Source organism: Mirounga leonina, unplaced genomic scaffold (assembly GCF_011800145.1).
Source record: "Mirounga leonina isolate KUSES-001 unplaced genomic scaffold, KU_Mleo_1.0 Mir_93, whole genome shotgun sequence".
NCBI classification, from domain to species: Eukaryota; Metazoa; Chordata; class Mammalia; order Carnivora; family Phocidae; genus Mirounga; species Mirounga leonina.
In genome coordinates, this window is record NW_023270854.1 from 14,430,948 (window position 1) to 14,456,454 (window position 25,507).

General features: G+C 38.5%; 1 protein-coding gene across 1 annotated transcript in view; it reads right to left on the reverse strand.

The window, feature by feature from the left end:
• The window catches only part of CDH20 (cadherin 20), a 97,864-nt gene extending 73,128 nt beyond the window's left edge, over positions 1 to 24,736 (reverse strand). Inside the window, exon 1 of the mRNA XM_034995865.1 lies at positions 24,369 to 24,736. The gene's annotated coding sequence lies outside the window, so the exon portion shown is untranslated. The remainder of the gene's footprint in view (positions 1 to 24,368) is intronic.
• Positions 24,737 to 25,507: the final 771 nt, after the last annotated feature.

Sequence of the window (25,507 nt, forward strand, 5' to 3'; positions counted from 1 at the left end):
GCAAATACCTATCAGCTACTTACGTATTTCAGAAACGAAAGATAATGGGAAGGTGAACAAATTGCACATCTTTTCCACTACCATTGCTCAGGGTTTCCAGTAAGTACAAGCAGTGTCTCAGCTGAGCTGCTCTTTCAAATTATTGTTAATTAAATAATACTCCCTAAGAAATCTGTCATTACAGGCAGCCAGGAATGGGTTTGTTTAGTTTGCTTGAGGCTATTAATGCTCCAGCAAACGGGCTCTTAATTGCCAGACGAGGTAATTTCATTGGGGGTTGTAGTTCACGTTTCCCAACAATTTTATGGTATATTTTATATCTTAAACTTTTCCTTTTTGTTTCTCTGTCTGGAGTTGAGTTCTCTAATGCTTCATCCATTGAATTAGCCATTCTCCGTAATGGAAAAAATGCATGTTACTGAATCTGTAATTTTCCCCCCTATTTCCATTATGACTAAAGAGAAGCAACTAATAACGGATTTTAAAATTAATTTTCCCCTGCTCATTTCATTACTTATCCTTTGAAATAAGTGACTTTTGCTGGGAGAAATGATTTCTGGGATGTCACAGATGCAACTCTGACATTCCTTCTTGTCAACTGTTTTCCTAGTAGACAGGAGTGTTGGATGGGTAGAACAATTATCATTAGACATAGTTGAAAGGGGGAAAGATGAGGGCATTCGGCTCCAGAGAAGAGATGTGCTGTGGCCTAGAATTTGAAGTGACCTTATCGTCAAACATTTTCTTTCTGTTCATAAGCAGAGAATAAGGACAAATATGAAGAAAAAGTCACCTTTTTTTCAGTGTTATAAAAGCCTCCATATGCCATTTCAAAAAGAAGTGCTTTTTCAGCCTTTTCTTAAATGACCTCTTTTCATCATAATATAATCTATTTTTTTCACCTTTTGACCAGTACTTTGGTTTTCTAATAAAACTATGTACTTGTTTCAGAGGAATTACACTTTAGAATGCATCTTGGTGGTATTTCATCCAAGTTTCATTTGGTTGAATTAATGTGCAGGAGAGAGAGCGGGGGGAGAGAGAGAGAGAATAGTAGAAGCGAGAGTCACATAATCCAACCTCCAGGCGTAACTTTCTTCAGTTTCATATTTCAGTATCATTAGAGTAACTTTTATCTGTGATAAAAGCATAATTTAGCTGGATAGTACTAAAACATATATATATCCACATTTTATCAGTGATTTACTGTCCTGTGGTCAAAATAGTTTGCTTTCTTCCTCTTCGCCAAGTTCACGTTTTGTTATCTGGTGTCACTTGATAATCTTTCCTTCTCCTGTTTCCACCCCCCCTAGGTTCTTGTCTCTCTCTTTTTCCCATTAAGATGTGAATGGGCAGGCATCTCAGCCAATATGTCTATACATGGCTGAATACACTTGGAGAAAAGCAGGGTCTCCTTTTGTCTGGACCCTGGATGGCTGCGTGTCATTCCGCACCAACGGGCAGGGCCTCCCTCACAGTAGGAATTTTGTAATAATTGCCAGAACAAATTGAGCTAGGCTTATCAGTTCCTTTCCTTTTTCAGTTGGAAAATGGAGGGAATGGGAGAACAAGGCCATTTTTGACCAATGACAATACAGCATAGAAATAGATTGGATACAGCTAGTGCCCAGTCGTGTTGTAGACAACAGTCATCCATGTACACAATATATTGTGTACAGAGATGATAAGATGTTACCCCCACAGTCATCAAGCTAACTGAGCCTTGTTTTCCCCACATGCTCTAGGCATTCTGCTATGTACGATCTGCATTTACCGCAGTAGGCAGGGGGAGTGAGTGGAATTTATATGCAGACAGTTGGCAGAGGCAAGCAAACACAGATGTGACTGGTTGGTGCTTGTGTTCTTTTTGCACATTGTATAGACCAACAGAGGTAATATAATACTCAAGTTGTTTTACAGTAGGGAGCAATAAGAAAAACAGTCTTTGGGAAGAAAGTTGAATATAGGGGAAAAAAATTCATTTAAAAGTCGATATATATTTTTTTCCTATACAAATTTTTTATCAGAATCTCTATGAACTATATATGATATGTGATACCGTCACCGTATCTAGATACACTGATATCTGATACCTGATATCATATATGAGATCTGCAATGTATCTAGATCCTTCTCTGTGTTTGCTGTGTATTTATGTGTGTGTGTTTGTGACTATGTGTTTTTATTCATTAATTCCACATATATGGATGTAGCTGGAAACTATAATGTACATATGGAGATGTAAATGCAAACATGCAATAGCAGAGATGATTTTAATTTTATATATATATCTATGTAAAAATATATGTATATTCATACTCCAAAGCTTGATTCTAAATCTACAAGTACCACGTGTTCCCTTCTGGAAATCTTTCCACCTTAACAAGAGACTGCATTGGGCTTGAGGGTATCCTGTGCACCCATGGCTCTGTATGGGGTTGTCACTACAGGTCGGTTGGGAGGCAGGGCCTTTGGTAAACTGGGCAGCCAGTCTGGTGTAGCTGAACTGCTAACGCAGCCAGGCCACCTGGCCGTGTGACAGCCCAGCCTATATTTTTAAAAATACTGCTATTTAAATAAATTGTGTGTGTGTGTGTGTGTGTGTGTATGAGAGAGAGAGAGAGAGAGAGAGAGAGAGAGAGAATGAGAATCCCCATTCAGTGGGGTTAAGCTTTGCTCAGCTGCTTCCAAAGCAACTGGAGGTAGACAAGACAAGGCGTCACAGCCAACTGAATGGCTTTCCATCTGCCCTCTGCTTTGCTTGGAAATAACCAGCCAGACCAACGGTTTTTGCTTTGTTCATTTTTTTCCTCTGGTCTGAAGCGGAGGCTGACATGAAACAAACATGGCATTTCCTTTTGAAAATTGGATTCTGAAATTGGCCTCATCTTTCCAGAAGCACAGTGCTATTGCAGTTTCTTCCCAGTTTTGTAAATGTCATAAACAATTTGTATATAAAGCTCCAAATTTGGAGGCAGTTACCACATGAGGTTTTTGCGATTTTTTCCGGGGAGGTGTTTGGTTTTTGGTGGTCATGAAGGGATACGGTGTAGCGGGATGCATGGAAGTGGTTTTCCCTGCACAGAGAGATGAAGAAAATGGGGTAACAAATTAATAATAAAGAACACATTTGCCGGGCTTTTATTAGCAGTTTTAAAGGAGACACGGTAAAATGTGAAGTCATGCAAATGTGGCTTCTTTAAGAACTTCATTAGCATCACCCAGAAGCTGTAGTTTACAATAAATGGCCACTGGGGCCCCCATAGGTCATGGCTCGTGGCCAGCTCACTGCAATCGAAGTGATGCTTACTGTAAGGCAAGTCCCCTGGACACGATGTATGAGGTACGGATGACAGTACATTATCTAAACCACTTGCACTGTAGTGATTTGAAATTGGAAGACTTTTAATGGAGCAAGCAGGGAAAAAAAAAGCTGCTAGAGGAATGCCATCTATTAAGGTCTCCTGGCAGAGACACCACATATGCTTATCTTTAAAAGGAGAGGTAAGGAAAAGAACGTTTTTAGATGAGAGTTACCAATATTCTTTAATACCTTGCTCTCCTCCTCCCCAAACACACACACACACACACACACACACATACATGTGCACGCACATGCACCCCTGTACACAGAAGTGAAGAGATTTCCCTCACCCGTAACACCTTTAGTATGTCTTGATGTCTTGAATCTTTAGGGATTATAAGGAAAAAGAGCTGTTTTAGGGTGAAATAAGGGTGGGAGAATCCTGGTTACCAAGATTGTCATTTCCGTTCTCCACGCACGCAGTGAAAAGGCAAGCTATGCAATTTTAACTCTATTTTACTTTGAACTTGTGATGTAGTCATGGCTGGTCTCACAGACACAGTTAAGGCATATCGACTTAATAATGAGAGCAATCAGTAAGAAGGGCCATGTGCTATCTACAGGATCGGATTCTCCAGAGGAGGCAACTGGACGTGACGTGCAGCCGGATCACCTGGGTTCTAATCTCAGCTCCGCCATTTACAGGCTGTATGAATTTGGGCAAACACTAAACCTTTTTGTGTTTCCCTGTCCACACGTACGAAACAGAGCTGATGGTAGCTAGTTTATAAATCTGCTGCCTAAGTCATTGTAAGTGAAGTAAGGGAAAGGCCTTGGTACACTGTAAGTCCTAAATAAATACTAGTTATTAGTACTAGTGGGAGGAACACCATGGACTGTGGGATCAGGCAGAATCGGGTTTACATTTATCTCTGTGGGTTTTTTTTTTTTCCAAATTATTTCATCTTTTTGAGGCTCAGAGAGTTTTTCCAATCTATAGAGTTGTAGGGTTGCCCTAAGGATTAAATCATCTCCTGTCTGCAACATGCGAAGCATAGTGTGTGGAACAAAACAGGTGCTCAATGAAAGTTTCTTTCCAAAAGTAGGAAAGACAACACTCCTGCGGTGCAAACTATAAAGCCTTTTCTCATAATTGCTTGCATCTTTTCCTGAGGTTTTTTTTGGGGGGCGGGCAATTAATCTGTCCAACTGCGGATATCATATTACTTAGTCAGGAGTGGTGATTTCCCTAAAGGTATTGAAGTTGCAAATCCTATATTTGGTGGATAGGAGAAAATGGACACTTGTAGATAAGATGTAAAGTTCTACCTGGCTTGTCAAAAAGACACTCTATTCTTGATACATTTTTTGGGAAAAACAGACCAAAATACCCCAAAACATGCTTCTTCACTGTGACTATGTAGAAATTGTCAGATTCTCACGAGGCGAGGAAGGAAAATTATGCCACAAGTCTCTCCAAATATAGAAAAAATATGAAACATATTTTCCAGTGAAATAATTTGCACATAATTCTAACAGTAGAATCTGAAGGGGGTGTCTTAGCAGTATGTCTCCCAAATGGCAGACTCACCACTATGAATGGAGCCTCTTATTAGAGACTGTCCCAGATGCCTTTTGGGGTCCCTATGTAGCATATGTCTGTCTTGTTTAAGAACTGCTCCTGGGTCCCAAAGCCTGGGACCCTCCTGCGGCCTTGTTGATAACAAAAGACTATGTCCCTCTCCCAGGCTGAAACTGCTTAGAACAGGGTGGACATCTTGAGTCAAGGTGGGCCATACGGCTTCTCTTTCTTGGGAATGTGGACCTGGGATGTACAGGGATGGATGGGATGCTGTGTCCTGCAGAGGCTGTGCAAAGGAAGAATGGCAGAGAAGAGAGACACAAGGAAGGCACAAGACCTCTCTCTTCCCAGTTCCTGTCCCTTGGGAGGCTGAGCTGAACCTCCTGCTTTTGGATTCTGTGAGATACCTCTGTAACCATGCACTCACTCATTTCCCCCATTTCCTTAAAACTAGCTTGAGGAAACCAGTTTTGGTTATCTCAGACCAAAACTTTACTAGCAGGAATTATATCTGTCTCATGGAAAACTGTCCTCAAGTTGTGGGAAGAATAGTTCAAGATTTTCATAGAGTTAATCCTCTCTCCCACCCCCTCGATTGTTTTGAGCACCTTTATTACTAAGATGACCTGCAGAAGGTAGAGTCATAACAAGACGGCCTTGATAGAGATGGTGGTGATGTCATGAGCTACATATTCTGTAACTTTGCATGACTGGAACATCATGTCATGGAAAGATTTATGAATACTAATTTTTAAGAAATATACTATGATGCAGCATTTAAATAAAATAGTAAGTTTCTATTGTTAAATGTTAGATAATAAGTTTGAACATTTGTGAGATAACTAGGGTAGAATTTTTTTTTGTAAAAAGATGGGTAGACAATCACTCTCAGGGTTGTTTACGTGTTGTAAATCTTGTATTTGTATTTATTTCAAAAAGTGATTCATTACTCTTCAAACAGTGAAAAGAACTGCTTTGCAGTTCCTAGGGAATATGTCTTTATTCAGCTTTGTATTGTTTAGGTGATGAGTACACCTTCTTTTTAGGGCAGATCCTCATGTATGTGGGTGGGTTACTGAGATTTTCTGTAGAATTAGAATGAGGATAGTTTTTATTGACTTCGCACTCACAAACATCACCTTCCATTTGTTTTTTTGGTGCTTTGATCTACTGTGCTGTTCAAACTTCTTGTTTCATTTCAATATTAATTTTTAAAATGAGCCATTAAAATTCACCTTAGTTGATGACAAAATTCCAAGCCATTAATTCTCTCTGAACATTAAGAATCGTTTTATTTCCAAAATATGAAAATTTAAAAATGCTTTGGAAATCTAATGTCAATTCAGTCTTGCAAACCTGGTAACTAAACGATCCAGGGTTCTTATTGCCATTTCTGTTTTATTTTCTTCATTATGATGGGAAATAATGTGCGTTACTAGCAAAAGGTCCACACAGAAAGTGGGGAGGGTGCCATTCTTTGTAGGAAGATGGCAGTTGTAATTATCAGATGCAAAGTTATGGTTGAGAGAAGCCCGAAGGCTAGAGGATGAGTACAGTTAATAGATTTGGTGCTTTTCTTTGCTTTTTATGCCTTGCTTTTTGGTAGCTGTAGGAGTATACATGTGGAGAGTAATGAGTGCCAGAGCCTGTTGACAATGACCCTATTTTCAGTTTCAATTTTAAAAAATACCAGGTGATGTTTTGGGCAGCCAGGCCAGCGAGCATCCTGACAAAATCTTCTCTCGGATTTACTTTGGAATTGATGTTGTCTTCTACGACAAGGCTGATTTTGAAATGATTGATCCCATTTGTGGATATTATCATTTCCTCAAGTTAGTTACAAATCAGAATTAGTGTGCTACAGTGGTAAATACTGTTGAGATTTTTCTAAATAGGTTCAGTGGTTCCATAGACGTTTTAGTAAGAATAATTCACATCCAGCCCGTGATGGAGGTTGCAGCTGCTTTCCCCTCAACCTCAACTTCAACTTCAGTTCTGTGCCTGGTTCATTAATGTCTGCTTGCAAATTGGAGGGCTCTGGCTATTTTTCACTCTGATGCTGATGTTTCCTCCTAGTCCCAGGTACTGGTAAATGGGTGTGGTGGCTTTCAGCTCCCATGTGATGTCAAGTGACCGCCCACATTCATTCTCCACCAGTGTTTTGATCAGGGACCCAAGTGAAGATAGTTTTGACGGGTAACTGTCAGCTCCTGTGGCACGCTGTGCCCTGGCTGGTGTTCCCAAACTGCTAGGGTTGAACAGCGTATGAATTGAAGCATCCAGAACACACATGGAAGGGGATTGTCTGGTCTTTGCTGCAGTGTAATGAGGACAGAGGGAGGGGGTGTTGGTGGGGGGGTATCAGGGTTGAGGGGTGCAACTGGGTTAGCACAGGAAGAACAATGAGGAAAGTGATATTTCACACTTCAGGAAGATGTTAAACTTATTTTTTACCTTGTTAAACCACTAAACTGTTCTTCCCTCAGATGTTCCTTTGCATTTTTTTTTTTTTTGAAAGTTAGGAATAGTTGACCATGCTGCATAAGCAGAAAACTCTGAGCTTATATAAAGCATATAATGATGTCATCAATAAAATTAAAAAAAACGAAATTGCCAGAGTGGTACATACTTAATTACGCACGCCTCTCGCTGTGCTCTATGGTAATAATGGCAAGCAAATCACAGAAACAGTGTAGCTGGTATTACTTTTAATAGGGAAGGGAACTAATATTTATTGAATTCCTAATATCTGCCGGGCTCCATGCTGGGTGCTTTACATATGTTATCTCATTTAATGTGTAGCTACACAAGGCATTTCCAGGGCCCAGTGTGCTTAGAGGAGGCAGAGGTTACACTTCCAGGCCCTTCGGAAGACCCATGATTCTCTTTCCTTTGGCAGAGGCACTTATTTTCCCAGTGGTCCAGGGTCCTTTTGCCTTCTCCCCGATTTGGGAGTTTGGACTTCCTGGGCCCTGGAATCTTAGCTCCAGGTGGATGCAGTGAGGACACAGCTCCTTCCTTCCATACCGTATCTCACCTTCAAGTTTCACTAAGGGCTGGGTGTTGTGCTCCAGCCTCCAGATTGGAATTCTCTGTGAATACAAGGAAGCAGAACCCAAAGTAACTCGTTGCCTGAGTTTGAGGGAACGTGAATAGGAAACTCACTGCAGTCCCCAGCTCCGCTGTCTCTTCCTTTCCCGTGAACAGCTTCACAAAGTGAAAGGAAGAAGGCCAAGTTGTGTGCCTCAGGCGGAGGCCCCTCCACCCTTACCCCTCTGTTGCCCTTCCAAATAGGTTTATTAACAGTACCTGATATTTTACTACTTAAAGGGATTAGGGAATTCTTTGAAAGTCTGATAAACAATCTTGACTCCCCTTCCCAGAAAAATGTACCAGTGTTTATACTTCAAGTGAAAACTACTTGATTTAGATATTCACACAAACTGCCAAGGAAAACTTCTGAGAGGGTGGGGAGGGGAGGGGCGGTAGGGAGAGTGCATCATCCATTCATTCTTTAGTAGGATTATTTTATTCATTTGAGTACTTGAGATGTACTTAAGGCAACAGGAGCTGATGAGAGGGGGTGGGTAGTAGTGGTGAGAGATCATTTTGAAGTATGAGCCCTTGAGGGAGAAGGGAGGCCCAACTGGGGATGGTGGTAGGACTTATAGTGAAGGCCTTGGAGGGCCGTCCATCAGGGTGTACAGCCTTGCTGTGGGGGTCCATGGGCCAGTGGCTTGGTCATCACCCAGGGGCTTGTTAGGAATGCAGGATGGCAGACCCTTCGCCAGACATACTGAATCAGAATCTGCATTTTAACAAGATCCCACGTTCAAGTTTGAGAAGCATGGGTGTGTATCAAAGATACTAGGATAGAAGTCGGGAGCAGAGGTTGAGATGAGAGGAAGCTAGCAAGCAGGACTGGTGCTGAGAGGTTCCTGTGAGGGTGCCTATGAGTGCCTACAGGGTAGAGAAAAAAAGCTCACACAGGGGAAGAGCCAAGGGAAAGAGTCCTTAAGTAGTACTACAAGGGGAAGGTGGGAATATTCAAAGTCTGGGGAAGAAAGTCACATATTTAAATACTGTAACAACAAAAAGTCATTTACTATAATATGTTACATGATGAATGGTACATCATGACTTAGTGTGAATTATGTTTTCTGAACATTCAACTGGTATCAGAGATTTGTCATGCTAAATTATTTATGGAGTAAGTAACTTTAGGTAGTCTTCTATCTCTTCCCCTTGATGAATCTTTTGAACTTATCATTATCGTGTTTTCTTAAACCCTGTGTCACCCAGGGAGATGAGATCTCAAGGATCTTAAGTCATCAGCTCCTATCATTGGCACGGCCATCCCTGACATGCTTTGGATGCCCTTTTCTCTTTTCTAAGAGAACCTTTATCAAATACTTGTTGGACACATTACGTTAACAACTGTTGCTTGATTTCTAACCGTTCCTTTGTTTTGTGAAGGCATGTGAAAAGAAGTTATAATTTTTGGAGCAGAGAGAGAGAATAATACTATGATTTTATGATTTAGAGGCTATATTCCATCACAGAAATGCTGGCCACATTTATGGGTTGAATTTTGTCCCCCTCCAAAAAAATATGCTGAAGTCCTAACCCCTGGTACCCGTGAATGTGGCCTTATTTGGACTTCTGGCTTCCAGAATTGTGAGACAATAAATTTCTGTTGTTTTAAGGCATCCAGTGTGTTATGGCAGCCTAGGAAGCTAATATACCATGCTTAACTATTTTTCTGTAATTAGTAATCATTTTGATCTAATTTTGAATGAGGTCATTAGTTTTGTATACTACTATTTGAGATGGAATAGTCATTAAAGAAACTAAAACATTTTCCCAATTAATAGTAAATTCAAATCCCCTACTTGTATAGGCACTTGTATAATTTTTATAAAATCCGTATATGCTGTGGTTCAAATTTACCTTTTCATGAAATGACAAAATTGCTATTTTTCTTTTAGAATTAAAAAACTCATTTGTGTATCTTAGTGGAAAAAATATAAGTAACAATGTCCTGCATCTTGGTAGCACTTACTACCTGAGATACTTTAAATAATTTTGATTAAAAAATATTGAAAGATGTATTTACTCCTAAATCAATAAATTATTTGAAAAAACTGAAAAACATTTAAATATTGTCTGATGTTAGCAGCTGGTGGTATCTAAGATATCATTACTTATTGAAAGAAGTGGCAAAACATGAGAAAAACACAAATGGCTAAGGAAAGAGGAAATTCAGCAAAACAGCTAATGCAATAATAGACTATATGGTCAAGGGCTGTCAAAAATCTCAAACTTACTCTGAGGCCAGAGGCAGTCTGACCCTGCAGATTACCTTTCAGGGAAGGCTGGTGTTGCTGCCCATGTCACTGTCATGGATGGCTGTCAAGTGGGAAGGCCAGGACTGTATCAGACTCAGAGGAAGCCAATTCTGAGACACCGTTAGCTGGGTAAGCACAGCCTTTGTGGTGGCGGTGGCCTGTTTACGTTATGACCTCCCTGTACTGTAGGAGTTTTCTGCGACCGGCTTCTCCTCTTAGATTAGGTGTGGTCCGGATCCTACTACACCTCCCACTTTTGGTTGCTTGTCTGAGGGAAACTTAGCATAAATCTGTTGTTTTGAACTCAATGCCAGGAAGACTAGTGACAAAGGTACCCCGAGGAGCTTATTCCAAGATGGCTCTGAGATGTGAATATCATTGCAGAATTGTATCAAGGTCACTTGTATTTATATTTTTCCTGAACAGTTGCTTGACTTTAAAATGCCTTTGGAATTTCCAACTCAAAATTCTAATCCCTTTCAGTGAGCTCAGTCTCTATGCAAAACTTGCTTCCCGCCTGCCAAATTGAAAGCATCTGGATGGAATACTGAATTTAGGTCATTTTTTTTTTTTCCAATTTGTCCTTCTCTAGATGAAAGGAAATCAAATCCAATAACATCATGCAGAGAGGAAGGTAAGAGTTCCAACAAGAGCTTTTTCTTTCAACAGTTGGTTGGACTTAATTGTGTGACTCTTTCCTGCTTCCCTGTCTCTACCTCTCCCACCACCAGATTTCAATGGCTGATTTGATTTTTAAAGTGTTGCTGCTTTTTACTTTCCATTATCTCTGTAGCACCATTGTCTGCTGAGGGGAATGACTGGAATATTCCTAGTTAATTCCTGAGGCTAATCAGTGTGGACTTTTCCATCTTCTCCCTGGAGGCTCTGGGCCAGGTAGACGAGGCTTCTCAGACTTGCAAGTACATAGGATACGTAGGAGTCCTGCAGGGTCTGGTTAAGGTGCAGATGTTACTAGGGCAGCCTGGGTTGGGGCCTGAGCTTTTATGTTGCTGACAAGCTTGTAGGTGTAAACATGCTAATTGGTGGACTACATCTAGAGTAGCAAGGGGCTGCTCCCCCTTGGGGAATATCTAGCTTTACATGGCCCTGCCTCTCTAAGAACTTAGATTCTGGCCTTGATATGTTAAATGCATTCGGATTTAGCACATGGATGTAATTCCACCATTTCCCCTTTCTCCATTTTATTTCTCTCCCCGATTAAGTGCACAAATTGAGTTCAAAAAATCAGTGCACACAGAAACTTGCCATTATAGAGAAAACATTTTTAACTGCGTAGAGAGAGGGGAAACAAAGAAAGATGTCTATCTCCAATGAACTTGTATTCCATCATGAAAGAATTCAGAATATAATTGAATCCGAGGTGATAGAGTTTCATTAGTATTTACTTAGCACTAAGGTAAGTAATAGAATGATAGCAGATTGAGGCATATTTAATTTTTAGCTTTCCAAGTGCTCTAAATAAAAGAGATTATAATAATATGACCGAAGCTATTATATCCGCAGCAGCACTTAAGACTGATAGATATAATGTCCCACTTAGGAGCTCTCACGGTACAATTAACTGGATGGTATTAAAAAGAAGTTTCTTAAAACACTTAAAGTTGTAAAACAATTCTGAAATAGATCTGTGCTTCTCTAGTAAATACAAACAAGGAATGGAGTCATTTTAGTGGCTAATAAAAGAAATCAACAAGCCCAATTCTAGCTCCCTGTGGATGAGATTTAAAGCAACAAATCTATGCTACTTTATGCAATTAACATAAAATATACTTAAATTTGGAAGATTTACTCTGCCATCACCTTCCTACACAACAAACACAAATCCCAGGCTAATTTGCCTTCATTAATTCACATACCATTGCAGGGCTGACTTCTGCTCTCAGATGTTTATGCACAATCTACCTTCAAGTTAAGTTACTGCATATGGGCCCTTTAGCTTCTGTTCAGATCCTGAAGGAATCACAGGTTATAGACATCATGAGCCTCTCAGCCTGATTCTCCAAGCCCGAGGGAGGCTCTATTGATGTATGCAAAATCAAAGACGTTTGTGGAGAACAATTTTTTGCCTATCGTCTGGCAGAGTTCAGACCCAGATGCTTTGCTCTGAAAGGGAAGGGGCTTTGGCAGGCCTCATGTGGGAAGAGATAATGTCCAAGATGCCTCTTTGACGGACTACTTTCCTGGCCCCCCCTTCCCCAAATATTGCAGGAATGGGCCCAATAAATCAGGATCCAGGGCTAAATAAATCATTGACAACCTAAGGTATTTTGGAATTCTTTTTGAAAATGGATATTTAGAATATTTCACTATTCTCCTCAACTAAGGAAAACCCTATTCTGAAATAGAGTAAATAATAGGTAAAATGTTGGTTCAATATTCTAACATAGTAAACTAAGAGCGTGGGGTGGGGGTGGGTGCGGATGACAAAGGGAGGAGATTTTAGAGAATGAGAAGGCAACCAGATGGAGAGGGTGTCATACCAACAACAGGGCAGACAGAAGGAAAAAGAGAAACAGACATGGAGAGAAGACGCAAAGAGGCAGAGCAGAAAGACACTCTGTTGTGTTTGTTTGAACACTTGTATTATGTTCTATGTGTGTTTTCTTTAAAAAGTGTTCAAAGGAAGTCTGGTTTCTTTGCTTGTGAAAAGAGTTGACTGAGAACCCAGATCATCCATTGGAGGATCTGCATATAAAATTAGATCTGTTATACAGAAGAGAGGCATCAGTGTGAGGCCAACCAGGAAATGGCAGTGGATTGCCATGCAGTGGGAGCTCTGGGCCTGACTGGATGGAAAGGGGGAAGGGGACAAAGGGACTGAAGAATCCTTAGCTTCCTGTTTTCAGTGTTCGTTTGGCTCTAGAAGGCACTCAGTTTCCACCCAAATAGTCAAGATCTTGCCACATATGTTATATATTCTGTATTCAGTATTTTTGTAACAGCCCCAAAGAAGGAAAAAAAAAACCCAAACACATTGCTTTGCCATCATATTTGATCTTTCCAACAAGTCTGTGAAGTAGATGGTACAGGCATTAATTCTGAGGCCATCTAGTCAAAAGGCAGATAAGGAAACAGACTGGGAATTTAATTACTTGGGGAAAGTGACCTCACAAGGAAGGATATGAGTAGTATTCATAGTAGCTGAATGTGGGGTAGCCCTTCCACTGTACTATTTTGGGTGAGTAATTTAACCTTTCTGTGCCTAAATTTCCTCTTCTGTAAAAGGGGGAGGATAATAGGAATACCTGATGTTCAAGATTGTTGTCAAGATTAAAGAAAATAGTACAACAAGCACTTTGAACAGTGTCTGACAAAACTCTCTAAGTGCTAGATAAATGCTAGCTATCATTATTATAATTATTAATGCTAGATAAGCTATTCAGACCAGATTTTCTGGATTCACAGCCACTGCTATTTCAGTAAGCTGTGGTTAGGCAACCACTGAAGCATCAGTGGATAATCAGAGGTCACCACCTCTTTTTAGATTCTGGGAATGCTTCACAGACAAGGCTGATGTTCTACAGTGGAAGCAAGAACAGAGTTTCAGAGAGAGCAAGGATCTGTTTAGGAGGATCTCTAATTGGAAGATGTTCTATCAGAAATGGCTTTATCAATCAGGGGTCTTTTTTAAATTAAAAAAGATTTTATTTATTTAGAGAGAGAGTACACACTTAAGAAGGGGGAGGGGCAGAGGGAGAGGGAGAGGGAGCATCGCAAGCAGATTCTCCGATGAACACAGAGCCTGACGTGGGGCTCCATCTCACCACCCTGAGATTATGACCTGAGCTGAAATCAAGGGTCAGATGCTTAACTGACTGAGCCACCCAGGTGCCCCTCAAAGGGCTCTTTTTTTAAAAAGATAAACTGTTTCCATTGTAAAATGTCTCCCACCCAAACCTTGTGGCTACAATTGTCTTGCTCTCAAGACATGTCCTCCCAAACCTTGGTTTTGTTTTTTAAATGTTATGTAATTACATAACTCTGTTTAGACATGAATAGTTTTTATATTTTAAACATAGAAACAGCTCTATTAAAATAGATTAGAAGTCTTTTAAGCATTGAAAGAGATTTGGTTTGCAAGTCTTAATACCAAACATGAAAAGTACATCATCTAGTGGTATTACCCATGAACAACAAATAACGACAGTAATAGGTCTGGGAAAACCTCAGAGAGGTATTCTGCAAATCCTATGGAGAACACAGAATACCAAGACCAAGTTACCCTTTGCATTTGATGACCAGAAAGATGGGAAGAAATAGTTTGAGCCTATTGCCAAAATTTATCATCTTGCAACTACTCAGATTCCACACCCACCTTCGAGCAAATAAGAGGAATGGGGCCACACAGGGCTTAGGATAGAGGATTGAGGTTAGCAACCTGCCATGGAAAGGGGCCAATCCAAGCTGTAAGCTTATTAAATGATAGGGTCATAAGAGTTCATTTTTTAGAACTCTGTGGGGGTAAATCTATAATGAAGAGGGGTCTAGCATTTAAACTCATGTCAGTGTGTTTAAACATTTTTCAGTAATTCATTAAAAACTCTAAGGGGTGCTCATCCTTGAGATGATGTTAACTGCCCAAATTATGTAACAAATGCTAATTTGAGATAAGATTAAAAATAAAATTAAAGGGCATCTTTGATGCCATTTAGCACAGAATTATATGATTTTTGTTCTTAAAGGTAAAGCTATGGGGTTGCTTTGTTTGCTTGTCTAACTCAAGTTCTCATAAACCACATTCCTGCATTTGACAAATAATTGTATACTTGTAGAATCTCCTAGAAGATGACTGTGTGGCCAGAAGAATATTAAGAGTATAATGTAACCTTCCATTGACATAATTAGGCATATCGAAGAAACCCAAAACATGGAATAAATTACTCAAAAGCTGCATCATTTTAAGATTATTTAATATGCATTTTCACACTTAAAAAGAAGGTTGACCTCTTTTTGAAAAAATTATTTCATTAATGGCTCCAGAACCTTTATCTTGCAAACTGTCCTATTAAAACTTTTACCCATCAATCATACTTTTTAATTAACTACAGACTTTATTTAGGTTTCCCCAATTTTTCCACTAATGTCCATTTTCTATTCCAGGATTTAATCCTGGATCCTACATTGCATTTAATTATCATGTCTCTTTAGTCTCCTTCAAGCTCTGACAGTTTCCTGAGCTTTCTTTGACTTTCATGATACACTTTTTGAAGAGTACTGCTTACATATTTTGTAGAAGGCCCATCAGTTTGGGTTTGCATGATGTTTTCTCAAATCATACTTTTTAAGTGAAATTCTCATACTTTTCTAATGGAAATAATAGAATTAGGACCTGGAAGAAACCTTAGGAGCCATGTTATTGATTAATCCAAATTCCTAATTTCATTGGCATCGAAAGCAAGTCCTCTGTGGTTTAAATGTCTTCCCCCAGATCAGCTACAGGGACAGGACTAGTACTCGGTTCTCTTACCACATACTGATCGTTTTTTAGGGCACCATGAAAATGATGCCTCTATTTTGCCCAATCAACACCTTAACACATGGAACCAACAAACCCTGGTGATGCTGTTTATGCTCCTGGGACAGCGTTCACATAGTATGGAGTTACGCAGTTCTGGTGGTACTGACGTGTCTACCTGGACTATTTATAAGATGTTTTGAGGTGGCTTATAACAAAAGAACAGAAAAAATACGAAATCCTACAAAATGGTTCTTTGGGTATAATGTGATTGGCAAATGTTCCTGGTGCTCTACCCACATATTGTTTTTAGAAGTTGGTGGCTGAAGGGCAGACATTTTTATTTTTTGAAGGGATGAGGTAGGAAGTGACTCCTTTCACTTGGGACTTTCTCATTTCAGGGTAGAGTGCATGTTGTTTTCTGCAGTAATCATTTTGTTTCCTACATGTCTAATAAATGAAAATACATTTTTCTTTCCCCACCTCCAGCTCCCCACCCACCGCCCCCAGTATTGGAAGGCTGACATGAAATTTACTGATTTGCATTAATCTTATAATTCACAACTCTGCATTTTATGTAATAGAACTTTTTGGATTTCCACTTACTGTGGGGTTTTGCTATAGTTACCAAAACAAAAGATAAGCCAACAGATTGGGAGAATTGATTTCGTAAACCACATCTCTGACAAAGGACTAGTATCTAGCATACATAAAGAATTCTCAAAACAAGACAGTAAAGAAAGCAAATAGTTAAATTAGAACATGGGTAAAAGACATGAAGAAACATTTCACCAATGTGGCAGATGGCAGATAAGCACCGTCATATGAAAAGATGTTCAACATCAGTATCCATCAGAGAAATGCAAATTAAAATCACAATACCATAGTACTATATTGCCCTTCAGAATGGCTAAAATAAAAAATTCTGGCAACACCGAATGCTGGTGACGATGTGGAGAAATTGAATTACTCATGCATTGCTGGTGGGAATGTAAAATGGTACAACCATTCTGGTAAAAACAAACAAACAAACAAAAAAACCCCAAAAAACTAACCATGCAACTATCATACTATCCAACACTTGTACTTCAGGGCATTTCTCCCAGAGAAATGAAGACTTATGTTCACACAAAAACCTATACACAAATGTTTATAGCAGCTTTATTCATAATAACCCCTAAATGGAAACAACCCAGATATCCTTAGTGGGTGAATGGTAACAAACTGGCACGTCTACACCATGGCATACCACTCAGCAATAAGAGAAAACCAGTGATATATGCAATACCCTGGATGAATCTCCAGAGAATTATGCTGAGTGAGAAAAGCCAATCCAAAAGTTTACACACTGCATGAATCAATTAATATAACATTCTTGAAATTCCAAAATTATAGACCTGGAGATTGGACTAATGGTTGTTAGGGGTTAAGGAATGGGTGGAGGCAGGAGGGAAGTGGATGTCCTGTAAGAGGGCAGCATAAGGAGTTCTTGTGTTGGTGGAAACTGTCTGTACTTTGTTTCAATTTCAGTACCCTGCTTGGGATCTTGTACTATAGTTACCAAGAAGTTACCATGGGGGATGATGGTGGAGGAACTGAGTGATACACAAGATCTCTCTGAACTATCTCTTACAACTTTATGTGAAACTATATTTATCTCAAAATAAAAAGTTTAATTTAAACTTAGACATAGCCAGCCATTAAAGAAGGAAGGGAAGTGTGTCTACTTTGTTCCCAAAATATTTTTGTTTGAATTTTTAAATCAGTAGATATTCATGCATTACTAGTGCATTAAAAATTACCAAAAGAGGGAGGGAAGGAGAATGTAAAATAGTGTGTGCATCTTAACTAAGAAACTGTTCAGACATAAAATTTGGCTTTGTGCTGCCTTTTAGTCATGGCCAAGAGGGAAACATGTTAAGTAGAAGAAAAATACAAGAAATTCAAGTGCTAGTACATTTGTAGGGCTAATATTATTTTCATATTCTACAGTATAGAAAGGGTGAATATTAGAGATGGCTTATTTATACCTATTTGTATATGACCATTCCTGGTGCAGGCAAAACATTCATGCTTTAATTGGTATTATGAATATTGGTTGGCATTCTAGAACTCCACTTCTAACAACTCATACTTTTCTTTCTATATGAAAGGAATTTTAAAGAAATAACCATAACCAGTTTCTTGAGAATTCCTGGAAGGATAGTAAAAAATGAACAATGATCCAGCCATCATCCTGTTGGAATTGGTTTGCGACAGTTCTTTTAAACTTAGTTTTTTGTGGAGGAGTTTTACAATAATTCTAACTAGTGGTATAACATCTGTGATAAATAACTTTTTTATTTCCATGTAATTTTTATTTCCATGTATGTGTCATTAACATACAGTATTATATTAGTTTCTGGTGTACAATATAGTGATTCAACAATTCTGTACATTACTCCATGCTCATGTGATAAGTAATTTCAAAAATATAAAAATCCCATGTATGAAGTACATAAAAACCAAAGATGTAAAATATATAGAATTATGAATACTAGAAATGTATAGGGTATATATGAAGCAAATGATAAGATCCTAACAATGAATATGAAATAAGAGTTGAATGAAAGGAGATATCACTGGTGTATTGTTGGAAGGTATTGTTGGAAAGAGTTTATTAAAGTTCTGGTATAGACAGCGGTGGAGAAAGTAGTGAGTGGATTTGCCCTTCCAGGTATTTAATGTGTTTTATTTATTTTTATTATTATTTTTAATTGAAGTACAGTTAGCACACAATATTGTATTAGTTTCAGGTATACAACATAGTCTAAATGCATTTTACGTCTAAATGTCTATCACAGTCTAAATGATTTAATCATTACAGTACTGAGACCATAAATACAGAAAGATCAGCTTCTCAGTATATGACCCTAAACAGTAATGTGCCATTAAATGTTTAACAACCAGCTCTTTGAAAAAAAGTATGTATATATATATGTACATATGCTTATTATAGATTTTACTAATATAAAGGATGCATAGCACACAACTTAAAAATAAAAATTTACAATTCTCTTTATTGTAAATAAGTGTAATTCCATATAGTCAATTGTTTTTCTCAGAATGCCTTTCTTGATTTTTTTTTCTAACTTTAAATCTGCAGTCATATTCAGCCATGATTTGACAAAGGGAGTTGCATCTCAATCTGCTCTTTTCCCAGTAGATTTTTTGCCATTAAATCTGATATGTGGTTTATTGTTAAACTTCTTCTCACCCTCATATAAATTTTTAATTAAACTGAAAAGTCTTTCAACTTGAACACTAAATCAACCCTGATATATAGCACTTACTGATTTCCAAGGTAAATAACTCCTATCATGACCAATTTTAAGCTACCAACATAAAGTCACTGAACATGGATTTGGAAAGAGATTGGAGTAGTGCACACCACAATATATTATTTCCACCCTCCATATATTGTGAAACGTGAAATAAAACGAAGTCACTTATGTCAGGGGGTTTTAGATTTTTTTTTTTTTAATTTATTTATTTGAGAGAGAGAGAGAATGAGAGACAGAGAGCATGAGAGGGAGGAGGGTCAGAGGGAGAAGCAGACTCCCTGCCAAGCAGGGAGTCCGATGCGGGACTCGATCCCGGGACTCCAGGATCATGACCTGAGCCGAAGGCAGTCGCTTAACCGACTGAGCCACCCAGGCGCCCCCTGTCAGGGGGTTTTAAAATGGAGCTGAGGGGAGATGGGCTTTATGCATGTCTTCACTGGGTGAAAACATGAACTTCTGAACTGGGCCAAACATTCCAAGGACTCTGTAGGAACATCTGCAACTTGCTACAGTAACAGGCTTTTGCTTAGTGATAGTTTTAGCAACCAATTATGTTTAGCCAAGATTAATTTTCTGCTACAAACACCAATCAAAATTCTTTGTAAACAACATGTACAAGCATTCCCTTTTGTGTTAAAAAAAAAAACAAAACAAAACCCTGACTTTTACTCCCTAGTGGGACACAGTTTAGGTTGCTACCTAAACCTGTGCTCCCTCAACTGTAATTCTGAGACCCTAAATGAATGCTTTTGTTTTATTTCAGTTCTGCCTCTTTTCTTGGTTGATAATACGATACTTACAACTTTGAGAGTGTAGATAATAGTAAAATATAGAAAAATAACTAGGAAGTAGTGCACTGGAGTATTTACTACCCTGTTTTATTTTTTTTTAATTTTTTAAAAGATTTTATTTATTTAGTTGTAAGAGAGCGACTGAGCACAGGCCAAGGGGGAGCGGCAGGCAGAGGGAAAGGGAGAAACAGACTCCCTGCTGAGCAAGGAGCCTTATGTGGGACTTGATCCTAGGACCCTGAGATCATGACCTGAGCCGAAGGCAGACGCTTAACCGACTGAGCCATCCAGGCATCCCATCTCTATTTTAAATATAAATTATTTAATTGTAAGTTTACATAGTTTTAAAATAATGGCTACATTTTATAACTGGTTCTCAAAATTTCTGAAAATTCACCAGTTGGCTTTCACAAGATGTTGGGCTCTCCTACACATCACTGTCCCTAAGACAGAACCACAAAGTAGAAGATTTGAAACTTCCTGAAATATTTAAACCATAAACAAAGTTAAAACAATAAGACATAAATAACAGAAGATGGATTAATTGCTTTCAAGGAGGTAATTTAGCTATACATATCAAAATATAAGATTTACCAGTTCTTTGGCCAAACCATTTCACTGTTCATTCGTCTATTAATTCAACAAATTTATTAAGAACCTATTATGTGCCAGGAACTTCTAAGAATTAATTTTATAAGAATAGAAAGATGTATAAGATAGGAAATTTGCCACAATGTTTTTATGGTAAAAAAACATAAATGTTCATCAACAAAGGATTGGTTAAGGAAATGATGGTTCATCGATACCATGGAGTACAATGTAAACATTAAGAATGAAGCTATAGATAAATGTTTATTGAAATGGAAATATGTCCATTGTACATTTAAAGAGCAAAATTAGTAGGTTTTAAGAGTGTATGTAGTATGATTCCATCTTGTAAAAAATAATTGTATCTCTATACATGTATATGTCTGAGTAGAGAAAGTCTAGAAGGATTTGCACAAGCTATTAATAGAGGCAAACTTTTCTGAATGAATGTCTTTTTAATCTTTTATTTTTTAAAGTTTTGTTGATAGATAATTAACATACAGTATTATATTAGTTTCAGGTGTACAATATAATGATTCAGCAATTTTATACATTACTTAGGGCTCATCATGATAAGTATATTTTTGACGCCCTTTATCTGTTTGACCCACCCCCACACGCCTCCCCTGTGGCAACCACTAATCTGTTCTGTGTATTAAGAGTCCATTTTTTTTGTCTTTTTTATTGTTGTTTGATTTGTTTCTTAAATTCCACATAGTGAAATCATATGTATTTGTCTTTCTCTCTCTGACTTATTTCACTTATCATTATACCCACCAGATAAATCCATGTTATTGCAGATGGCAAGATTTCATTCTTTTTTATGGCTGAGTAATATTCCATTGTGTGTACATACATATAAATAAATATATATATATCTCACATCTTTTTTATCCATTCATTCATTGATGAACACTTGGCTATTGTAAAATTGACAATTTTGGCTATTGTAAATAATGTTGTACTGAAAATAGGGGTGCATGTATCTTTTTGAATTAGTGTTTTTGTATTCTTTGAGTAAATAGTAGTGGAATTATTGGATCATATGATAATTCTGTTTTTAATTTTTTGAGGAACCTCCATACTATTTTCTTTTTTTTTAATAGAATTTTTTTTTTTAATTTATTCATTTGAGACAGAGAGATACAGAGAGAGAGAGAGTAGGAGCAGTGGGGAGAGGCAGAGGGAGAGGGAGAAGCAGACTCCCCGCTGAGCAGGGAGCCTGATGCGGGGCTCGATCCCAGGACATGGAGATCATGACCTGAGCCGAAGGCAGACGCTTAACGACTGAGCCACCCAGGCACCCCCATACTATTTTCTATAGTAGCTGTACAGTTTGCATTCCTACCAACAGTCACAAGGGTTCCTTTTTCTCCACATCTTCACCAACACTTGTTATTTCATGTCTTTTTCGATGAATGGTTTTATAGTGAACATGTATTACCTTTAAAATTAAAAACAGCAGTGAAATTATTTCTATGAAAAATTGATGTGATAAATACTTCTATCTCATAAATGAAACATGTTCCAGGAAAAAAAAGGGCTTTAGACTTGGAACTAAAAGTCTTGTTTGGGGTTCATAATACCATTCTCTCTAGTTGAATGTCTATTTCAGTATCCTCATAATAAAAAGTTAAAAAAAAAAAGAGGGGTTTGAATTTTAGTTTGATTGCATTTCTGACTTTGATTGAGATAGTTGTCTATTCTGAGCCTTATTTTCCTTATCGAGAGGCAGAATCAACTGTCTTCACTGGTGATTTTGAGCCAGTTACTTAGATGTTCTGTTGTTTGGTTTCCCAATCTGAAAAATGGGGATGATGATGATGATGAAGATGCTACAATAAATTTTGAACATTTGTTGTGGGGATTAAATAAAATACTTGGCAACTAGTAGGTATTCCCCAAGTACGAGTTGCATCTGCACTGGAAGTGATACAACAAAAACACAGCCTGAGCTAAGTTTTCTTTGAGAGAATAGCCAATATAATTTGTCTCCTTTTGTAGCTAGAAAAGAGATAATGGAGGATTGAATGCAAGACTCTTGATTTTGACTCATTGAAGAAAATACCTCTTCTGTGTTCATTTATCTAACATATTTTCCTGTTTTAAAATTTGGGCTGTCATATTAAACAACACAAATATTTCTATATAATTTTATTTCCAGAAATCTCTATTGGATTATCGTAATTCTTTATTATTCCATTAACTCAAAACAGTTTGTACTGCCTTGCTTGATATTCTCTGTAAATGGAGGTGATACAATTATGGTATTTTAAGTAATTTGAAGACCATGTTCCCTACCACCTATCCATTTGTATGGTATATTATTCTGTATGCATGGCTATCGGACGCCAGCACACTGCCTGGTCTTTTAATAGAGAGCCATTAACCATGTGAGGATCAGAAGTGATATATATATTAATGATATATTTTAATTTAACACATGACAGCAAGGGAAGGCTGAGTGACAGATCATATTTAGTTACAAATAAGGAAGAACTCATTGCTTAGGAGTGTTCAAGTCACAGGTGAATAGCACAAGGTTTTTATTCCTTCCCTGACAGAATAAATTTATCTCCTTAAAAGTCACCTTTATGCTTTCTACTTACCATCAGGAAGGCTGCATTCTGTATTTCAATTTTATGTGGACAAGACATTAATTTTAAGTGAAAGACATTGTTCTAGCTGGAATTAAATGAGGTCGTTATTGGTTTGAGTGGTAAAGGTGGGGGGTTCAGGCTCATGTTTGGCTTTAATGAGAGAAATCCTGTGTGAATATGGTCCTCTTGACTTTTTTGGCACTGAAAGCAAAATATAAATGGGGCAGTGGAATTGAAAGCCCATCAGGAGCCTCTCTAAGTACCTGGCATCAGGGTGCACATCTGATACCATCAGAAAGGGAGTATAGTGTAAGAATATATCAGTCCTTTCTCAGTGAAGAGATAGGTAGGGCTACTTAGAATTGATTTTAGATAGAGGAGCTTGAAGAAGAGCATTAACTTCTGCCTTTGAGAAAGGGACTTCAGAGGTCACCTAGTTTAAACCAAAGTTTAATCCTTTCAGCAATAACGTCTATCCATTTCTTAAACACCTCTAGAAAGAGAGAGATTTAGCCGCTCCTCCTGATAGAGAAATGTCATCAAATTGGCAGGATAGAGAGAGTTGGTGATTAGAAAAGGATGAATATTTAAAACAACCTTAACTTGTTGCATATCTGAGAGAAAATAAATGAGATTTTGTTCAAATAAGGCCAAGAAGACCAATTCAGCTCTATTTAGGGAAGGTTCAGGTGATTTTAGAGGAGCACAAGCTAATTAAAATTCAGTAGTGCCCAGTTCTGCTGCCGGCTGTGGCCACACTTCCTGAAAGGGAAGTTTATATAACTTTCATTTTCTCACTTCCCATTCACTTTGCAACTTACTGATATCTGGCTTTGCCTTCCCTAGTCAATTGAAATGGCTTTTGAAACTCACCCAAGGTGTTCTTGCCTAGTTGGCGGACACTTTTCAAGCTTATATGATTTGACCTCTCTCTTGTATTTGAGAGAGGAGGAAGGTTCTCACAAGTATTCCAAAATACACAGTTTCCTGTTACTCCCTTAAATGTTGTGATGGGGGAGGGCTGGGCTTTCTGTAGCTTCGGCCCCAAATCAAGGGAGGTTGAACTGTGCTAACCACATCTTAGTCTTCTTTTCCCTTTTTGTTTTGATATTTAACGAGGATTCGGCCAAGCATTGTGTTCTGTGCTTTACAATACATTTTCTGATTTAATGCCCTGTGATATCAGCAGGAGGGAGATAGCATCACTTTCAGTTTACAGATGAGAAAACTGAAGTTCATAGAGGAGGTTAAGTACTTGCTCAGAGTTACTTAGCTAGTGAGCAGTGGAGCCTGGATTTAAACCAGCACAGAGCCCTTGTCAGGTATAGAGTGACAGGACTCTGAGAAGGTACTCACGTGGGCAGGAATCGGCTGCTCAGGACCTATGTTGTGGTGGCAGGTATAAGCTGAGGTGGCAGAATATTACTGGGATGAACAGGTAGGTACCTGTGAAAGTTGGTGAGCTGGCTTCAGACTGGCTGTGTAGGGAAGCAGAGAACAGGAATAGAGTCCTGACGTGAACTTAGATGTAAATCTCTCTTCCCAAAAGAGCATTGTTGGTTTAGCTCATCACACTCAGGATGACTAATTTAATGTCTGTTCATCCCATAGGTCATGGACTTTGCTCACCTTTTTTACTGCTGAATCTTCAACCTATAAGACAAAGGCAATTATTGAATAGTTACTGAATGTTACACACCCCTTTCTTTTTGAAATTCTCTGACATCTATGAAAACCACTCTCTGTAGGTTTTCCCCTTAGCTTATTGGCTGCTCCTCACCAGTCTCTTTGTGTGTTCTACTTTCTCTTGACCTTCTGTTGTTTCCCAGGAGTCTACTCCTAACATACATGTCAATCTACCATATTTATGTTGTAGGGGTTATGAACTCCACCCAGTGATGTTAGCTAGCCTGTATTTATTGCCTCCAAAATCTCTAGTTTAGTTTGAATTTCTTTCCTGAGCATGTAACTCTATGTCCAACTGTTTCCTAGTAAACTCCACTTTGGAGTCCCACGGGCACTTCAAATTCAATAAATATAATATGCCCCAAATGAACACACTAAGCCTCCTTATTCAAATATTTGTGTGTCTCTGTCTCTAGATATTTTTAGTCTAAGGGGAAGGTCTAGAGCTTTCATTAGACAATATAAAAGTTCCATGGCTCAAGAAAAGTTTAGAGCCACTTTACATTCCTCCTTAAGATAGAACTCTTTCCTGTGAATCATGATCCCAGTGGTTGGGGCAGATACTTCTGTGCAGACTTACAAATCCTGGCCATTGCAATATTTTCATCTCAGTCTCATGCCCCTCGTGAGGATAACACAGTCACTTGGTTTACACATATGGCAGCTTGCTTTGCTGTGCTAGCATTCATCATATGCTTACCCTCGTTCTGCTTTTAGGACTGGCCTTCCTGTTAGTGTTTGGGCTCCTCTATTAAACTGAGATGAATTGAGGCAAGGCAAACGTATCGCAGGATACGAAAAAGGGAAAA